General features: G+C 29.2%; 1 protein-coding gene across 2 annotated transcripts in view; it reads left to right on the top strand.

The window, feature by feature from the left end:
* The window catches only part of LOC107446968 (glutamate receptor ionotropic, NMDA 2B), a 114099-nt gene that overhangs the window by 13737 nt on the left and 86211 nt on the right, over positions 1-14151 (top strand). Inside the window, exon 1 of one of the 2 annotated variants that reach the window (XM_071182232.1) lies at positions 864-1001. The exons of the other annotated variant lie outside the window; for it this stretch is intronic. The gene's annotated coding sequence lies outside the window, so the exon portion shown is untranslated. Of the gene's footprint in view, positions 1-863; positions 1002-14151 lie in introns of those variants that run through there. 2 annotated transcript variants of the gene reach the window in all.

A 14151-nucleotide genomic window follows, 5' to 3' on the forward strand; every position in this document is an offset into this window, starting at 1 on the left:
TATATATATATATATATAGGATGATAAAACAAAGAAAAACTACAGACATATAAAGAAAAAGAAAAGGGGGGGGAGGAAAAAAATAATTAAAAATAACAAACAACTGGGGGAAAAAAAGGATGAAACTTTTTTTAAAAATCCGAAGAATAAAAGATATAATCTTTTCATCAGCCCACACGATTATATCCGCAAAAAAGAGTGCTTTCTGATATTGTATCAATATAGCCAAAGCAAAATATATTAATACAATAGTATGAGGAGCACTCAAAAAAATTTTACAAAAATTTCAACAAATAAAATAGAGCACAATAAGTAAAAATAACATGCAAAAACAGAAAATAAAAAGAAAAAACAAAATAAAACATAGATAAAACATTAGAGCACTAATTTCTAATTTCAAAATATGGGTCTGAAAATACAAATTCTTTATCTATGATTCATTAGTTATTTTAATTTTCCACTTGACAGGCTTTAATAATACACCTAAAAGGCTTATATGTGATAGGAATTTTTTAAAGATTTTTTCCTGTATCTATTTCCAGTGTTTTTTTTTTCTAATTTTCTTATGCTATAATAAAAAGATATCCAATGCACTGGAGAATTAAGCTCATGCTTCGATTGTTTCCATGTCCAAACATTTACTCACAAATTGAAAAGGAAAAATTTTCACCACATATCAGACAGCTCTGTTTTAGATAAAATATTAATGAAACTTTTCACCCAAAGAATAATTATGACAAGATCAAATAGACACTTCCTTAAGAGCAGGAAAATATTATGCTAATGAGCTGAAAAAGGAAAACGGAGAATTATTATCTCTCCTGTTTATATTTGAAACTCTCTGGAGTAAAATAAAAGACATAAATAAGGACGCTGCAGTAATTCCTAATTTTATTCAAAGAAATCTTAAGCTGTAAACTTTAATTTAGTCAAGAAAAAAGTTTATCTCCATGTTGAATTTACAACTTCCGTTCCTGCATATATAAGAAATCTTGAATAAGGTAACATAAAGTCTAGAAAGATTTAATAAAGAGTCTTGTTAATAATTTATGTTAGGCTTTTTAAAGACACATGAGTATTATTAATAAGGAATTAATAGTTTTTTTCTTAAATAAAAAATTTTATTTCTTAAATTATAACATTAAATGAAATTTGATAAAAAATAGAGTCAAATATTATTTTGCAAAATAAGCTTAATTCGCTTCAAAAATATACGGATTCGAAATAACAGTCGAATATGTTTCAAGTCCTCAAAAATAGGCACCCATTTTCAAGATTTGCCAAGTGTGAATGAGAAGAAGCAAAAGTGATATGAAGTAAACATAAAATTGCCAATTAATATTTAAAAATAATGGTTAAAACAGAACTAGAAGAAACTCAGTAAACAAGAGAGAATAAAAGTAAGGATGAAAATAGAACAGAACAACAACACCTTTGTGGCTGAGAGGAGTAAATCAGGGTAAAATGCACTTCCACGTGCCATGAAGAGTACAAGGGAACTAATATCGTTAACAAGTCAACAAGTAGTCATAAGAATGAAACAAGATTCCAGGACATCAAGATGAGCGATGTGACTGGGTTGAAAAAGAATGAATCCGGAACAAACGCTACCATTATTTAATAGAGTCAACTAGATTTAAACTAAAAGCGATCTGTATCGAAAAAAGTTTCATTTAAAAAACTATTATGCACATGTATGTATTAAAAAAATGAAGAATCAGACATCATAATTAATAATTAAACATTTTATTTCTAAAATTTTAATTTCATTGTATGCTAGTTGAAATACATGTTTTGTGATATAAACATACATGGGTTAGCAATAATTACGTGATACTTTAATTTGAGAGAAGTTTTTAGTTGATGTTTATTTTATTTTATTTTATTTTAATTTTTAGTTTTTCAACACAATTTTCTGTTGCACCGTTGCAAATACCTGTAATGGCTCTTACATCTCCTATTAAAATAAAATAAAAAACATATTTAAGAATGTTTAACATTTTTTTTCAACTTCTTAATATATTTGTAGCGTATCTACCACTACAGAAATATAATTCGAATTCACTAGTATATAAGACATGTTAATTCGATTTTATGGTGGGGTACCTCTGATAGAATTCGATAAATGGCACATTGAATAGTTGACTTGCTACTTGTGACTGCGTCATCGTCCACATCCTTACGCTATTGCTACTCAGTCTCGACCACGTACAACGTATTCACTCGACTGCTAAAGGCAACATAGAAGCTGCCACGACCATGAACTTAATACAGCTCTCATGATCAGCACTCAAAAACTACGGTGATCTTAATACAGCTTTCCCGGCCTCTGACAAAAGAGGAATATAATCAACTAGTGGTATCCGTTCATCGAATTCTATCACAGATATAATTCTGGTGGGGAAGTACTGTAGCGTATCTACCACTATAAAAATATAATTCCAATTCACTAGTATATAAGACGTGTTAACTCGATTCTATGATGGGGTACCTTTTTATAGATGACTGTTGACATTGTCTACAACTCCTCTCCCCACATATTTTTATAACATTTGCGACTTTCTAATATCTTCTAAGTCACAAATATCTTATCTTTTCTTATTGCATTTAAATTATTGAATTATTTAAATTCTAAATAGTAGAACAGCTACCATTTTTGCATTAAAGTTTCAAATAAATATAAAAACATACTTTTAAAAAATAATGAATAAATAAAAAAAAAACATTGTACAGATCAGAAATACTTTCTTTCGTAAGAAACATTTTCACAAAGTTTATAGTCTTCTTCAGGTTCTGTTTCCAAGTTATGTAAATTCCAGATTACGCAAATTAAGTTTTTATATACTGTAAAAAATAAAGGATCAAATTGCGGCACTTTTGGTGCATCATCCGTAAAATCTACTTTACCATGATATATTATGCCGTAACTTTTACAGTAATATTTATTTACTTAGTGATTCAATAATTTTACAGTAAATATTACTGTAAAAATTACGTTATATCAGACTTTTTATTCCTCAACGCGTTCCAGTAAAAATCGATTTAAGGGTAAAAATTACTGTCATCTGAGTGAATAATACCGTGATTTGATCCGGAATTTTTTACAGTGTACTTACTGTAAGTTTAGCCAGAATTTTTTAAAAGTTTCCACGACGAAATTTCTTTTTACACCATCGCCTCCTTAGACAAAGTTTACAGTATTATTTAATCAGTAACCTATAACTCAGTGACCTAGACGAAACTCAATCCATCTTTTGCCACGACCTTAGACTTCGGAATTCAATTCTGAATTTTTATCCTTTTCATGCTCTCTGTCACATTCTTCTGCAAACTTCTCCTTTGTCTACCACGTGACTCTGAGCCACTAGGCTTTGAATCGAAGACCCTTTTCTCAGTGTTAGCAATCCTTGAATATGACCCAACCACTTAAATCTCCTTAGCTTTTTATTTTTCTGATTTATTCCTCGTATTTTATTATCATTTATAGGTCTAAAAACCTTCTCTTCCAGAGTTTTATTACCTTTCTTTACTAAATTAACAAATGATCTTGATCTTTTTAACCGAAATCTAGGATTCGCTCTTTTACGAAAGAGCGGGCATAAAATCCCGATACGATAAAATAAATACACTGTTAGAATTTCTATTCTGAAATTATGGTAAATTAATCAACAGCAGTTGGTCCCTCCAATTAACCGTAAAGTTTAATGTAAAGAAAATCCCCTTATGGTTTTAAAACTATTTGCAACTACAGTGGTTATAAAACCATGAATACTAAACTATATGGTTTTTAACCATTTAAAAACTGGTATGGTTTAAACAAGAGAAAACGAAATTTTACCGAATAAACAAGCTAGGCTTTTCGTTAGGTAATTGGCATTGGAGAGTTCAAGTCATAAATTAGGAAGTACTGGACAATGGAAACTTTTCATGTGTTGAAAGGTTGTTGTTGTTGTTGTAGTTCATTTACGTCGCAATAGATCTGCACAATGGGCTATTAGCAACGGTCTGGAAAACATCCCTGAGGATGATTCGAAGACATGCTATCACAATTTTGATCCTCTGCAGAGGGGATGGCACCTCCGCTTCGGTAGCCCGACGACCTGCACGTGAAGTCGAGCACTTTACAGTAGCACAGTTTAACGAGGACCAATACCACACATCTTCGGTCCCTACGCAGACTGATCCAAGTGGTCACCCACCCGCACACTGACCGCAGTAAGTGATGCTTGACTTCGGTGATCTGCTGGGAATCGCTTCTTAATGATCAGTCCACTGCGGGACCATGTGTTGAAAGGAATGGATGAAATATTGTAGTGTAAATGCTAGGACTCGTACCCCAGTTCAGTCGTTAATAAGACTGACAGTTTAGCCCTCTCAGTCATTGCATTAACGCAGCTTTAAGGAACTAAACAACTTCATTTGGTGGGCATGGTTGGTGTGATAAAATTCTGATTGCTCAACCAACAGTTAATAAATGGTTTTTCTCGCAGTCAACAGTTTTATTACCATCCATTTTAAGGTTATTTGACTGTTAAGTTTGAATATGGTGAAATAACAAATAAATTGTTATTTAACCGTTTTCTCCGAGAAATTTCCAACAGTGTATCTTAAAATTAAAACAGTAGTTGCGAGCAAGCTCAAACATTTTTACTGCGAGGTAAATATAAATCACATTTAAAGTTATTCCCAAAGATAGCACAGGTTACTCGACAAATAAAATCGTACGTTACTATATTTAAACTATGTTACTATATTAAACTATAAATACATATTTTTCAAACGTATGACGAACGTTTCGAGCTTATGACGTTTACGAACGAAAAGCATTAGATTTCTTGGGTTTTCTTTTTTTTATTTATTAAAATATTAATTTGTGATACTCTATTTGCATACTATATTTTTTATGACTTTTTATATGAATGGTACCTCTAATACCTACTATATTACAGTTACTAGAAACTCTATTTCAAAAAATAACTATCATTTCAGATACCATTAATTTCTAAAGGAATTAAACGGTTTTATAAATTCAATTAAAAAATATTATCTCTGTTTGCTTCAAAAATAAAATAATGAGAAAAAATTTTTTAGAACTTTTGCTTTAAGAGAGACTTAGAACTCAATGTTGTCGCTGTATACTTTTAATGAATTGATGGATTACGATTTTTATACTTTTTAGTATAATGCTCTGATACAAATGTTTGCACGTTTAGAGAAAGAAAGTTCCAATAAAAGAAGTATTCTTAAATTAATTTGCTTTATATTGCTGAAAAAAAAATTGTGTTTATTAAATCAAAGAAATAAAGAAAATAATGATAAAATGCAAACAAAAATAGTGGTATTTTTAGGTGTTTTTTCTTCTAAGATAAACAAAATAATGAAATATTTTAATTATTCTTCTTAATAGAAAATAGTGTATTGAACTTTCAGTAAGTAAATTTTATATTCGCTTTTCTTTTTATATTTGCAATTAATTTAATTCATCAAGGCCCATCAGAATAAAGTAATTATTTAATGCCTCTAAAGGTTAGTCAATTATTGTAAGATCCAATTTAATATTGTTCTTGATAAATTGGATTTGGTTAAGGAAAAACGTTTTAATTTTCTATCAACATATTTCGTCTTGTTTCAGATTCTACAGAAACTCAAAACCTTTCGAATAAACACATTCTATTAGATTTGGTATTCTTTATTCAGGTCTGATTAAAAGTCAAGAAAGTTTTCAATTCTCCGACAAACCATTTCTTCTAAATCTGTAATATTATTAATGCTCATAAAAACTATCGAATGTTTGTCAAGCATGTAATTGGATTTACTGTGTTAATTCGAAAATCTTGGTAGCATTTTCATTATTTTAGCTGGATTAAAAATTATTGGTTCAGTATTTTGTTATTTAAAATATAATTTTTTTTTTGGTAACTTGTTTCATTGCAGAAAACTACAGGATAGTAATTATAGCAAAAAAAGGTGTGTCTACGGAAAAATTATAACTCTAGACAATTTTCCTGAAAAGCTTTGTTGTGTCATTACAAATGATGTGAACCGGGTTCGAATCCCACCTATGGCTGTTCGATACGAATCCGCATCCGGCTTGCACCAACCACAGTACTGACGTGAAATAGCCTCAGTGGTAGACGGATAATGGGTATAGAATCCTTTCGCCGTTAGTCTAACCGTGGAGGTTCTCGTGGTGTCCTCTCCATGTAACGCAAATGCGGGTTGATTCCACACCTCCTAGAAGTAGAAAGGCCTCAGCAGGGATCAATTTAGTAGTCCGATGTGACGAAGTTAACTGCGCAGTAGACTAAAAATAAGAAAGATGTCATTACGTTTGTGGTACTAAGCTGCGCAGTGGTTGAAAATACAATATATGTCATTACGTTTGTACTAATAAGGGATATTTATGGTAACCCGTGCTGAGGCCTGTTCTTTCAAGGAAGTGTTGGTTAATTCCATCAAAAAATCCTCCACGAAGGAAAATTTCTCTTAATACTTGATCCAGAAGTTCCCTTGTCTTTTGGATAGGGCTCAAAAGTACAAGGCTACGGAGTTGAACATCAGTAGTCGTAAACCCAAAAATTGGGTCAGCTGTTCAACAACAGTAATAAAATATAAAATAAAATAATGCTTGAAAAAATCCCTACTATCCTTTGTACTTTTTTGAGAGAAAAAATTACATTGTGATTTGAAGGGGAGAATTGAATGCTTATAGACAGGAATGTGAGGCATTGTTTCCCATGTATGTTTCACACTGGTATGAATGAGACTAATTCCAATAAGATCAGATCGATAGTTTAGAAGTTATAACGACTTCATGTACAAAAAACACACATTTGTACTCTTACCTATTTGCTCAACTGATAATGCTATCTAAACAAGTGAGACAGTGCTATGTATTTTTTACGCTAACTAAATACAATACACGAGTGAATAGAATGAATAGTTTAAAAGTTACAAGGATGAAAAGAACTTAGTTTTATATAGTTTATTAAACTGTTAACTTGGATGTCTAGGAGTTATCTGAGCACTTGAGGTGTATTTTCTAATAAAATTTTTCGTACTGAGTTGCATTAAGATTCGAGCATAAAATATTAATAGTTTTGAAGTTATAAGAATTTTCTTCACAATAAATGCAGTTCAAATATAATACTTTTTATACAAAAAAACTTTTTTTAACTTTTTGAATGATTCGTGATACGTCTCACTCAATTAATCGGGAATAAATACATAAGAAACAATGCATCATTTGTCTGTACAGCAATGTTAGAGGCTCACGGCGGTACAGTGATGGAAGATCCTTAGCACTATAAGATCCCTTATTATGTTACACAATAAAAAGCAGGCGTTTCCTATTTATTTTATTAACTATTCCCTTTCAAAAGTTTTTTTTTTGCCAAAATTTTGAAAATTTTTTAATTAAAATACGCTAAAAGAGTATAAAACTCAGGTAAAAAAATATTGGAGACCAACGTTTACTAGAAATTACCATTTATTCATCTTTATTTCATGCTTAAACTGCCATTAACTAGGTTGTAGTTTTAACGGATTAAGAGCCCTAAACGTTATCGCTGATTAACTTGTACAAGCGGAATTTTTAACACTCAATATATGAATATAGTAATCTGAATCAGCAAAATGTGGCCTGAATGGTTTTAGTCAAAAGAGCTTATGTTAATTTCGCATTTTACGAATGTTCTCGTATGTTTGGAAATATTTAAGCATAAAAAAAGCATACTGAATCATAAAATTTATTTATCTTAAGTTGATTCCACAAGAGAAATATTTTTGTATAATCACTTATCACTATTTAATCTTTATTTTAATATTGGATGATTAATTTTTGCATGTAAGGTAAACAGTTTTTAATATTATTTAATACCATATAAATATATTTCATATATTTATATACTGGACTTTATTTATTTATATATACGAAAAAATCTCCAAATGAATTATTCAATAACCATATATTTCGGTTTTTACTATCAGAATTATATTTGTTATTTTTAACCAAAAATGCCATCGCCATACGAATCAGTTTTAACAGAATTTATTTCTCCATGGAAGAATCTGGTTGCTTTTTATAAACCAACAAATAAAGTTTTTCCCACTTTTAATGAAAAAAACACCATTTGACTGAGAAAACTCCATGCAAATTTCCCCACAAAGCTCAACAGCTAATGGATTTTAACGCATTTGAAAGTGATAAATAATATTCTCTAATAAAAACCGATACATATGTGTATAAATATGTAACTCATTCACAACATATGTTTAAATAACACATATTAGTTCAATTGTTACAAGTAGAAACAGTAACAACTCACGGAATACACATTGATTTTGATAATCATGAAGATATACTCGGTTTCCCTCACTATGTCAATGGAACCTATCTTAATATATTGAGAATTGAGATTAAGTGATTTCCTTTGACAGAGCATTTAACTGTTAAATTATTCTACATTTGTTCGAATCTATAGCAATTGCAGTTTCCATTTAAGATAAATAATGTTAATTAATAAAATATTTGTTAAATGTTCCTAAGCTAGTTAAATATTTTTAAAACTCACAAAGTAAACATTAAAATTGGTGTAACACATGATTTAAATTTTTATTATCAATAGAAAGCGAACACGGAGAAAAGGAATTCTGGTAAACCGGTATGGTGGGTATATTTATGCTAAAAAAAGGCCATAATTCTTGGTTTAAATACCGTATGTTTTGATACTGTATTTAAACCATTTATTTGTTAATTTTCCTTTTATGTGGCAACAGTTTACAAGAACTGCTGGTTTCTAAAATTAAAGTTCTTAATACCACACATTTTGAAAAAAATATGAAAGCGAAAAGCAAATTCAGCCGAATATATGGTTATTATACCATGATCTAAGGTATCATGATGAAATTATTAAATTTTTTCCACATACACATTTACATCCCATTTACAAATTTTTTCCACATACACATTTTATTACCCATTAAAAATATATTTTTTGTTAATTTTTACCAAATTCATTACTAAAACACTTTGAAAACATTTACCGGGCTTTTTGATAATCCCATAGAGCCAGAAACACGGTAAATTTTAACAAATTTTGGTAATTTTGAACATACTTTTTTTTTCTCAATGTAACAAACAGTTATAAGCAGGGTTTCACAAAGCTTTTCCAATTATTTTTTGTTTTAATTTAAAAAACATAATTTCGGAAACTTTACAACGCAACAATATCTCTAATACCTCTAATTCTAGACCAAAATGACATAAAATTACAAATTGTCTAACATAAATTTATAATGTTTAAAAATTTAATGTCTCTATTAAATTAGTCGCACTGAAATAATTCAAAGTAGCTAAAATACTGTAAGAGCACAAAATGTTCTTTCAACAAATGCTTTCGCAATAATTCAAAGTATGATGAATAAAACAATATCTGCCTTTCAAAATTGATTCGAATCATTAAAAAATGCATTTAAGATAGAACATTAGCTAAGATGTAAAAAGAGAAATGCATATTTTTGGAATTGTTCGTTTAAAAATTCAAAGCAAGCTGTTACGATCATTTTTGTAATGCACTAACTCGAGAATAATTTAAGAATTCAAAAACAAATTTCAAAATGTTTTTTTTTACTTGTTTTTTTTAAATAAAAATAAATCTTGCCTTTTTTATCCAGGGATGAAATAATCAATATTGTTTTCTTCTGCTGTTTCTAGAAACCTGATAGAGAAAAATATTTTTTAAATCTCTGAATTTTTGAAGAGCTAAATGTAAATGCGTGGAAAAGTAATTTATTTTTCAAACTTTAACCTTTACAAAAATGTAACTGTGAATTGTTCTGCATTAAGCAAAATTTGAATTAATTCTTAGTTTAAATTTTATAAAAAAATTCTTTTTTTAGAAAAAAATGATTTTATTAAAAAATTAGAATTTCTTGGTAGAGATGGTAGTAATTTATTTACATCGCTCTACGCACACCAAAAAAAAGTTCCGAAAATAAATTAACAGTGAAAAAAAATTACACACTTACTTTTACCACAATCCCATCACCGCAATTTTACGTTGTCGGTTCTGTTTACCGGAAAATGTAAAAAGTGTGAAATAAAGTAATTTTTAGAATAATAATTACCGTAAAATCATTTATTCACCCTAATCAATACATATTATTGTAAACATTATGGTATAATATTTTTCAGTAAATTGGATTATATGGATGATGCACCCTAAGTGTCGGAACTTTACTTCGTAATTTAATCCGATATTTTTTACAGTGTAGAGTAGCACAATTTGCTAAAGGCGATGGTCTGTGAAAAATCCCTAAGGATAATCCGAAGATATGTCATCGCAATTTCGATCTTCTGAGGAGGGGATTGCTTCATCACTACGATAATCGGACGATTTGCATACCAAGTCTAACACTTTACGATTGCACAGCTTAAAGATTATAGATACCGTATACCCTCGGACCCATTGCAGTCTAGTAAAAAAAAATCCCCCCCTCCTCACTGACATCTACCACAGACGCTTGACTTCAACAATCTAAAGGAAATCGCGTCTTGTGATTAGTTTACAATTGTATTGGAATTTTTTCGGAATGCAAATTGTTTATATTTATTTGTAATTTTTTTCAGAAAATAAGAATTGAGTATGTAAAATTGAGGTATCGGAGCATACAATGCTCAATAAGTTTTCAGAAATTAATGAATTGTATTGACATTGTTGTATCTTGACGAAAAACTTTCAAAGTAATCTTGCATAACACTTTTGTAAACATCATGTATTTTTACAACATTTATTAAGAGAAATGGCGCAAAAATATATAAACATTGGCATCTTTATATGAAATCCATTACACTGTTATATACGTAAAAGTAGATAATATGGGAATTTTATAAATATTTTACTAGAGCCACGGGGGATCAAGGGGTAGAGCGTTCGCTTCCCAATGAGGAGACACAGGTTCGAATCCCAGTGGTGGCTGGTTTACACGAATTCTACTCCCGGCTCCCACTGACCACTGTGCTAACGTGAAATATCTTCAGTGGTAGAGGGATCATTTGTTAGAATCCCTTTGTGGTTGGGACAACTGTATCAGGTGTTTGTGGTTTTCCTCTCCCTGTAACGAAAATTCGGGTTAGTTCTATCAAAAAATTCCTCCACGAAGGCTAGTTTGTTCTAATATATGATGCATGAGCTCCTTTGTCTTCTGGGATCGGTTCAAAATTACAAGGATACGAAATCAAAAATTGATAGGTATAAACTCAGAATCGGGACTACGGTTTAAACCCGATAAAAAAACTATAAAATATTTTACAATACTACGATAATCTTCATAGTATAAAATATTATGAATAAACATGCGTATAATGAAATTTCATGCGATTCTCGTTCTAAGTATTTAAAAAAATCACTAATAAAAAATCATGGAAGGCAGAATTTTTTTTAAGTAATTAGTAGTCTGCAGAATCATAAATGCATTAAATTTCAGCCAATTTTTTTGAAAAAATTTCCCAAGGCATGTTGCGAATTACTTAAATTATAAAAAGTAATACAACCATTGGTTAAAAGGAAAATAGTTTAGGGTGGAAGTGACTCAATATTTCTTTCATAAAAAGCTTTAGAAAAGAAAAAAAAACACAACTTAAATAAATTTTATTCAGAACTTCCTCATTTTTATAAATATTTATTATTCCAAGATGCATGCGAAGTACGAAATAGTTTAAGTTAACCAATAGACTGTTTCTTCGAAATATGTTAAAAATTCTATTTTCGGACACTAATTCAATACCAAATGCTAACTTCCAAGAACCAAAAGGCAAGACTCTATCCAACTTCAACTGAGAGGCTTCGCTTTTCTTATGCAAGCGATAAATTAAGTTTGGAATATTTATCGATTTCCAATATTGCGGAACAGAAATGAAAATATTTGTTTACCTCTTTTCGTAATTCTCTTGAAAAAGACTTAAATACTCGACGAAGCAGTCTTTTCAAAAGTAAAATATTAAAAGTCTTTCAGAATCTTTTTTTGCCGTTTTTAAGAAACCGTGAAAGAATTACCATTCGTTGGAGATAAGTTTATTTATGCTAGAGCTTTTCTGAAACGAGTTTTTTTTAAATACCTTTATATATTCTGTGAAAGTATTTAATAAAAATATTTTTATATATATAATATGGAACATGAAACGTTTTGATTAATGTGATTGCAAAACGTGTCATAATATATTTTAATTATGATTTTGATTCCAGTAGTTAATATAATAAATTGATATGTCTAGTTTGATATAATTTTAAATGCACAGAAAATATCTGTTTTTTTTTAAATTTTAGAATTCCTTTTACAGTTGATTTAAGAAAAATGAGATGTGTGAAAAAGTAGAGTAAAAAAACATTTATGATACAATAAATGTATTAAAAACACTTAATATAAATATATTATGTATTTATATTATAATAAGTGCAATAAATAAACATAATATAAATGAATTATTATGTAGTATTATACATATTATATTATATGCAATAAAAATTCATGATATAAATGTACTATTATAAATTTTTAATATAATAAGGACAATAAAGGCACATACATTTATTATTATACATTTTTATAACATTTATTATTAATGTAAAAGTGTATTTATTATTAATTATTAATGTATTATTATAATGTATGTATCAAAAATTTCTTTGACTTCTTAAATTTACGTACTTATTTAAGAGTACATGCTCGGTTAGTTTTTAAAAGCCGACACAGATCGAAATGCATGTTTAGAAAGGTGGGCACAGCTCAAAGTATGTGGTTTTTAAAAGCCGACACAGGTCGAAATGCATGTTTAGAAAGGTGGGCACAGCTCAAAATATGTGTTTTTTAAAAATCAACACAGCTCGAAATGCATGTTTAGAAAGGTGTGCACAGCTCAAAGTATGTGGTTTTTAAAAGCCGATACAGATCGAAATGCATGTTTAGAAAGGTGCGCACAGCTCAAAGTATGTGGTTTTTAAAAGTCGTCACAGTTCGAAATGCGGGGTTAGAATGATGGGCAAAGCTCAAAATAGATGTTTTTGAAAGCATACAATGTTTAAAATGCATGTTTAACAGAACGGACATAGCGAAATTTGGACACAGCTCAAAATGCGTGTTTACGAAAAGAGACAATGCTGCAAATGAATGTTTCGGAAAATGGACATAGCAGGAATTAGCTTTTGCAATTTTCAACCCAAAAATTTACTTTAAATACTAAACAAAATCAATACGGGACAAAGTCCCGAACTTTATCATCGGGGTGGCTTGATATGTTACTGATAAATTTTTTAAGGCGATGCCAGTGTATTCATAACTCTTAGTGACAAAATTAGTTTTAAAACTTTAAATTCTAACAATCTAAATTTACTACCACTATTATAATACTATATAAATATATTATACACTATATACTATAAATATACTAAGCACTATGTAAATTTATAGCGCCCGGGAAAGATTTAATTAAATACAGCAAAAGATTTGCACAATCTGAGGTATCACATAATACAATTTTTTTATGCATCAATTTATTATTTAAAAAAATAAACTATACTCATAGAAAACGTTTCAAAAATGGAAAAAATGCTATGCCCATTTTTGTAAATAGCTATGCTCATTTTCGTAAACTCGCATTTTAATAGCTGCGACCATTTTTATTAAACACGCTTTTTGTGCTGTGTCCAATTTTCTAAGTATACATTTTAAGTTGCATCCTTTTCGTAATTACGAATTTCGAACAATGTCAAGATTTACTAACTCACCAATGACAATATATGGCAACGTTACTTTTATAAAGTAACGAGTAAAAGTACAAGTATTTTTAAAAAAAGTAACGAGTAAAAAGTTCTTATTTTAAAAGTAACGAGTAAAAAGTACAAGTACTAAACAAAAAAAGTAACGATTTAAAAGTACATTTCTAGGAAATCGAAAATTCAAAGTAACCTAAAACTTTATTGAATAATATTCTTATGTTCTTTAATGTTTTCGCAAAATTGTTGTTATTTATTTAATTATTTTTAATTTTGAAAGTTATGGATATTAATTTATTTTAAAATTCGGAAGAATATTATAATATAATTTTATAATATAATCGTATAATATAATTTTAAAATCAAATATAATTTTAAT

The sequence above is a fragment of the Parasteatoda tepidariorum genome, chromosome 6, assembly GCF_043381705.1.
Source record: "Parasteatoda tepidariorum isolate YZ-2023 chromosome 6, CAS_Ptep_4.0, whole genome shotgun sequence".
Classification (NCBI taxonomy): domain Eukaryota; kingdom Metazoa; phylum Arthropoda; class Arachnida; order Araneae; family Theridiidae; genus Parasteatoda; species Parasteatoda tepidariorum.